This window comes from Oratosquilla oratoria, chromosome 3, assembly GCF_046742065.1.
Source record: "Oratosquilla oratoria isolate Oo_2021 chromosome 3, ASM4674206v1, whole genome shotgun sequence".
NCBI lineage: Eukaryota > Metazoa > Arthropoda > Malacostraca > Stomatopoda > Squillidae > Oratosquilla > Oratosquilla oratoria.
Window position 1 is genome coordinate 67,643,801 of NC_134779.1, and position 7,500 is coordinate 67,651,300.

At 39.5% G+C, this 7,500-nt stretch overlaps 2 non-coding genes across 2 annotated transcripts; one reads left to right on the top strand and one right to left on the bottom strand.

Moving 5' to 3' along the window:
* Window positions 1-2,238: 2,238 nt before the first annotated feature.
* Window positions 2,239-2,310, top strand: TRNAE-CUC (transfer RNA glutamic acid (anticodon CUC)). Its single transcript has one exon. It is a non-coding gene; the product is annotated as a tRNA-Glu (tRNA).
* A 111-nt stretch (window positions 2,311-2,421) lies between these two features.
* On the bottom strand, window positions 2,422-2,493 carry TRNAE-CUC (transfer RNA glutamic acid (anticodon CUC)). The gene has a single exon. It is a non-coding gene; the product is annotated as a tRNA-Glu (tRNA).
* Window positions 2,494-7,500: the final 5,007 nt, after the last annotated feature.

The following is a 7,500-nucleotide window of genomic DNA, read 5'->3' on the forward strand; positions in this document are numbered from 1 at the left end:
TGGGTTAAAGTTCGCCTATTCCAACAAGGAGTTAGATTTTGTAGAAATTGCTAAATCTTTTTCTAATTTTGAAAGGTACAGTGATTTATCATCCGAAGAAGTAAACATTTGTAAGGGCATTATTTATGCTTCTTTGAGTAACCCACGATTACCCAATTGCCCAAATAGATTTATTAAGGCTTTAGAAGCTCTCAAAAAGGATAAATATTTACATATCACTAGAGCAGATAAGGCAAATGCAGTGGTCATTTTAAATAGGGATGACTACCTGTCTAAAATGGATGATCTTTTGTCCGATGACATTACATATGGCCAACTTAAGACCAACCCACTTAATAAGGTGAACAGTGAATTTAACAAAAAAATGAAAACTTTGTTAAAGGGGGAAGATGAACTCATCAAACGTTTTTCTACCATCACTCCTTCTCTTCCCTATATGTATGGATTAGTAAAAACACACAAACCAAATAATCCAATAAGACCTATTATTAGCTCTGTTAAATCCATTTCTTATAATTTATTCAAATGGCTAGTGTCCTTACTCAGTCCATGATTACTACAAGGAAAACTGTCTAAATGTGTAACTATTATTCATCAAAAGAAAGGTCTATGGTAGTTCTGTCAGGCCATGTAGTTTTGAATAAAAATATCTATTTCATTTTTGGTTACGGCCGCATTTTATTCACACCTACTCCGTATTTCTTTTAAAAGTTTATGGTATAGGAGGTAGTATGTTACTTTATTTTCTATTTTTCCTGTGGTATGGTTGATTCTTATCCTTTATACTGTCTTGAGACAGTTAAATTTATTGTCAGGAACAATCCTTTATGTTCCTGACAATGCCCTTAGGGGATTTACCGACCCATTTTCCATCCTATCATCAATGAACAAAGTTGGTGGTCACAGTAGTGATGAAATTTACTGTGACACTTTGATGACAAACCTAAGTAGACCAGGATATCATCTTCTCTCTGATCGGGGTCATCAGGGCCCAAGCCCCCAGCATCCTGTATCACCAGCAGCCCCTGTGCTTCACGCTTCGCACCAAATTACGCGACTTTGTGTCTTATTGTAACCATCAGAATTATCAAATTTCCTCTGGCCGACCCTTTCACAAGACTTTTACACCCTTGAACAATAGGTTGGCGTCTCTAACTCAAAACCGACACATTTGAGGGTTGTCCCCCTTCCGTGGCCGTAGGTTCATATTTAAGACACACACAATAACGGCTACAACGATAATTGTCTAACTCTTCCCGTGCCGGGAACCGAACCCGTACCTCACAGGTGAGAGCCACTTATCCTAGCCATTAGACCACACGGGACTGACTTAATTAGGTGTTAATATTATAAAAAAAATGTTAACTAAGGGATAGTCTACATAGTAGTATATGAAGGAACGAAGCGGAAAGTTCCCTAGTATTGAAGATGTGCGGGTAGGGGAGTAAATAATCTGATATCGGAGTGACTTTTCACAAAGCCATTCTAATAAATCTTCTGAACTATTTCTTGTCATTCGCATCGAGTAATGTCATTTTTGCATGGATATATTTTTGCAAGTATATATAAGTGTGTGTGTTTCTTTATTTGTTTGTGTATTCGATGAAAAAAATCTTAAACGGCTGTTAATATTTTACTGGTTGTCATTATGATTGAAATTATTTAAGCGATGACATCTTTCTATAAAGTTCTTGTAGTAAAAATAGATAAATAAATGATAAGTATGTAAGTAAATAAATAAATCAAATAGATAAAAGCTGCCATAAGAAGGGTCGGTCTTCCTTCATCTGCTGAAAATGGCTTTGTCTATACCGTAGGATTTATATCGGCATATTATAGCTTAATTCATCATCGCCATCCCCCCCATTACACCCCAAACTCGGTGGCTGACGATTCCGTGTTCTCCTTCCTCCTCCTCCTCCTCCTCCTCCTCTTCCTATTCTTCTTCTTAGTCTTCTTCGCCTACTTTTTTCTTGATTTTTTTATCATTATCGCTATTATAATCTTTATATGAAAAGAAGGATGGGGATGCAAAAAATGGAGCAACAGACTCTACCCCTCAAAATGAGAATAAGAGAGCAAAGCCCCCACCTCCTCCTAAATTTACCACGGATTTAATTGGTGTGATGGAAGGTAATGATTATATTCCGTAAGCAGTGCAAAAGGACGGAAGAGGGGGAGGGGGTGAGCTCCTCGAAAACAGAATCTTACCATTCCCCAAGCACTCATGTAAAGTAATCCCGTGTGGTCTAGTGGCTAGGATACGCGGCTCTCACCCGCGAGGCCCGGGTTCGATTCCCGGCACGGGAAGGTTTTGTCAATGACCACAATATCTCACAACGACGCAAGAATTGCGCAGCTCACTGTATCCACGTGTCTCTCCTGGCTGAGGTCCAATTTACATCCGGTCAGAGAAAACTCTTCCCGTGCCGGGAATCGAACCCGGGCCTCGCGGGTGAGAGCCGCGTATCCTAGCCACTAGACCACACGGGATATCAACATGATTAGAATATAATAAAGGAACTGCTTACTAAGGTGTACACAGTAGTATAAGAAGGAATAGGGAAGAAAGCCCCCTAGAAATATCACAATCACCTCATGTTGGTGTCCAATAATATCATTTTTGTACGCGTATATCTACCATCATAAAAAACACGTGTTTGTGTGTTTATTCGTCTGTGGATTTGCAAAAATGATAATATAGAAATAATCTTAATTGACAGTTGATATTGCATTGATTGACCTTATATTTGTAACATATGTCACCGATGACAGAATGTTTACTTGGTAACTTTTAAGTTTCTAGATATTTGCTTAACACATGTTGCCATAAGAAGGTTTGATTTTCCTTCGTTTGTTGAATTTGGGTTTCTGGAGACCATAGGCTATCCTCGTGTATATATATATACATACATATATATATACATATATATATATATATATATATATGTATATATATATATATATATATATATGTATATAAATATATGTGTATATATATATATATATATATATATATATATATATATATATATATATACACGAGGATAGCCTACGGTCTCCAGAAACATGGCAGAAACATGGGGCAGAAACATGGAACATAAGAGAAGAAGAGAGGAGTTTGAATGTGTTTGAGATGAGGTGTCTGAGAAGTATGATGGGGGTTACTAGGCTAGATAGAGTGAGAAATGAGGAGGTGAGGAGGAGAACAGGGGCGGAAAAGGAGCTGGGAGATAGGGTTCATGAAAGAATATTAGGATGGTTTGGACACATGGAAAGAATGAGTGAAAAAAAGACTAGTAAAAGAGGTGTGGAAGGGAGATGTGGAGGGAGTGAACATGAGGGGACGTCCTAGGATGAGGTGGATGGATGGGGTGAAGGGGGCTTTGGGGAGGAGGGGAATGTCGGTTGAGGAAGGATGGGAGAAGACAGAAGACAGGGGTGAATGGAGAATGGTTCTATATGGATGATGTTGTGATAGCATGAGGTGGAATGGGCGGGTGGATGGGGGGTGAGGTAGTATGTGTGAGCAAAATTTGACGCAGCCCGAAGGGATTTCTCCCCGTCCTCTCATTTTATGCAATGGGGGACGGAGAGGTGGGGTCTCCGATTTAATGAAGCGGCCTTGCTGTGGATGTGCTGTGTCTTGTGACACTGCTTCTGACCCAGGGCAGTGGACAAGGTGCAGGGATGACCCGTCATTCAGGAGGTGCTAAGATAAGAGGGAGGGTGGAGAGGTGTGGAGTGTATTCAGGGATGGAATGGGTGGGAATGATTTTATGCCTTTTTCTTTTTGGGTACCCCCCTTGGAAGGGGGAAAAAGCCTTGGTATATGTATGTATGTATGTATGTATGTATGTATGTATATATATATATATATATATATATATATATATATATATATATATATATATATATATATATATATATATATATATATATTGTCACATATATTACCATATATGTAAGGTTGAAATAGAATTATTACTTTGGATACGGCGCCGCTCGCATTTACGTGGGTGTCCGATTACAGGACGAGTACTTAGGAGGACGCGTGGGAAGAAAACCTATTCAATGGAGTATTTGTTCTGGTTTTGCGTAACACTCAGCCTAGAACGAAGCAGAACGTTTTAGTTAATTTGACCAATCAGGTTCAATCTCCATAGACGCAATTCCTATGGGCCAATCAGAGGATTTTTGTAGAAGGAACCAGAGCGCCTTCGGCGTGTCAGAGTCAGTTTAGGAGAAGTGGGTGCGATGTAAAGTTGTGTTGCCTCGGGGCGGATTATCGGCTGAAGTAAGTCCTCTGTACTCCCCCTGTATTATTCTTAAGTCATTTTAACTCAGCTAGTGTTTCATGTAGTGGTGTGAAATGTCTATGGTAGTGACCTAGACAGTGTTTTCGTTGGTAAAGTATTAATTATCTAATTAATTTTCTTTCACCCCCGTTAAAAGATTTCGAGCGGGAATCTTCTGTTTAGAAACTTATTTACTCATTTGAATGTTCAGTGATTGTAATCCTTCATGTAATCCTATTAACTTTAATGAATAGTGTTAAATGTTATCTGTGCGTTTCATTTTTTCTTTATTTTTATGATAGTACAAAATCAAGTGGCGGCCTTGAAATTTCTTTAAGTTACCCAAAGACATGGGGTCTTGGGAACTCAGTCACCCATTCACTCTTAATGTGTGTTACGAGTCGGAGAGCCTTGTAATTTCTATTTGAGTTATCCCAAAGACATGGGGTCTTGGGAACTTATTTCACATACTTTAAATCTATTGCAAGTCAGATATGTAAGCGAGATTCGTAACAATATATATATATATATATATATATATATACATATATATATATACATATATATATTGGTGAGAGGAAGAGTTGCGCCATTACATTTTCTATTATATTGGAAAGATTAGTTTACCCCCGTGTGTTCTAGTGGCTAGGATACGCGGCTCTCACTCTCGAGGCCCGGGTTCGATTCCCGGAACGGGAAGTTTTTCATTAACAAGAAGATTATTGAACCCGAGCCGAAGGAAACTGTGGATGCAGTAAGTCCACTTAGTTCTTGTGTCTTTGTAAGAAACAGTGCAACCCTCACTAACCATGCACGTGATCCATACACATGTCAGATGGTACTTGTCTTTAGCAAGACCTTGAAGACCTCACAAATTCCCCAATCTCAAAACACGACTCAAGGAATGCAATGTAAGACAACGTCACCACCCACCACGGAAATACCTAATGTCACCAGATAAGTCTATTGACCCCTGTCTTATACCTACCCCAATTACATTATCGTAACTTCAACATATACACCATGTCTAGTCACATCCACCAATAATATAACTAAACCTAAAACAATGCAGTAATCCCCATATAATGTATATACCATAACTAGCACATTTTCCATGTAGCAACCTACACCCAATGTGCTTACCTAAGCACTTTTCCTTTTTATAAACGGCGGCTGTGCCCGTTATAGATAAGACTACCTGTGGTGATTGGTATGACGACGACAACATCACCACTGGTTGACACTAGTTGATACTAGACAATGTGATACTAATGATACTAGTTTCTATCATTGCATCGCGCGCGGGGCCCCTTCTCGAGCCATAAAAACCTTCTCGAGCCATAGACACCATTTCATTCTTGAGGAGGTCAGGCTTTCTTAATGGATAACATGACACCTAGTGAATGGAGCTCTGTTTGAGGAAGGTAAGGGTGTCTACAAAGAGACATGTGTCCTATTGGCCAGTATATAGTAAACAGAACAAATCTTAGCCAATCATAGTTGGTTGTAGGAGGAGCATATCTCTTCCAGAGGTTTCATTTTTGGCGAGCACACAGAGTTTTTCAGTCTTGCAGTCGAAGTAGTAAGTTCAGAAAACAGTCTCTTTAGTCTCTTGAGAGAGTTTTAAACTATAACACAGAGCCAAGTGCTAAGTCAAGTCTTTGCCTATTGGAAGTCAAGAGCAGCCCGGAGAGCCGCAGAGAAGGTCGGTATTAATCAAGTCCAGCCTCACTCACACACACCTTACATTCATTCACTTTAATTTAAATTTGAAATAATAACAAATGAAAGTCACAGATAGGAGAAATCATTCTCATTCAACACCACCAATTTGTGAGGAGTGAAATGAGATACTAACCTGTTTATACGCTTCTTCGTGTTTCCCTGATCTAACCACTTTGGCCACTATTACCACCACGTATTTATATATACGTAATCAAGGAGCACGACATGCCTAGGTCAGGGACCTAGCAGTAGAGGTAGGGAGACGCTCTCCCTTATCTCACGGGGGGAGATCTTTCCCCTTTGTACATATTCTCCAGTACCTGAAAATAAACTGAAGAAACATCGCCCTCGTTTCAAGGAACCCATCCTTAGAACCTTTGCCCCATATGAGGCTACGGCCGCGGAAAGGGTACAACCCACAAACACCTACTTTTGAGATAATCACGCTTAAAAATTATCGATGATTACTACAAGGAAAACTGTCTAAATGTGTAACTATTATTCATCAAAAGAAAGGTCTATGGTAGTTCTGTCATGCCATGTAGTTTTAAATAAAAATATTCATTTCATTTTTGGTTACGGCCGCATTTTATTCACACCTACTCCGTATTTCTTTTAAAAGTTTATGGTATAAGAGGTAGTATGTTACTTTATTTTCTATTTTTCCTGTGTTATGGTTGACTCTTATCCTTTATACTGTCTTGAGACACTTAAATTCATTGTCAGGAACAATTCATTGTCAGGAACAATCCTTTATGTTCCTGACAATGCCCTTAGGGGATTTACCGACCCATTTTCCATCCTATCATCAATGAACAAAGTTGGTGGTCACAGTAGTGATGAAATTTACTGTGACACTTTGATGACAAACCTAAGTAGACCAGGATATCATCTTCTCTCTGATCGGGGTCATCAGGGCCCAAGTCCCCAGCATCCTGTACCACCAGCAGCCCCTGTGCTTCACGCTTCGCACCAAATTACGCGACTTTATGTCTTATTGTAACCATCAGAAATGTCGAAATTCCTCTGGCCGACCCTTTCACAAGACTTTTACACCCTTGAACAACAGGTTGGCGCCTCTAACTCAAAACCGACACATTTGAGGGTTGCCCCCCTTCCGTGGCCGTAGTCTCAAGTGTAAGACACACACAATAACGGCTACAACGATAATTGTCAAACTCTTCCCGTGCCGGGAACCGAACCCGTACCTCACAGGTGAGAGCCGCTTATCCTAGCCATTAGACCTTACGGGACTTCCTTAATTAGATGTTAATATAATAACAAATAATGTTAACTAAGGGATAGTCTACATAGTAGTATATGAAGGAACGAAGCGGAAAGTTCCCTAGTATTGAAGATGTGCGGATAGGGGAGGAAATACTCTGATATCTGAGTAACTTTTCGCAAAGCTTTACTAATAACTGGCCATTCTAATAAATCTTCTGAACTATTTCTTGTCATTCGCATCGAGTAATGT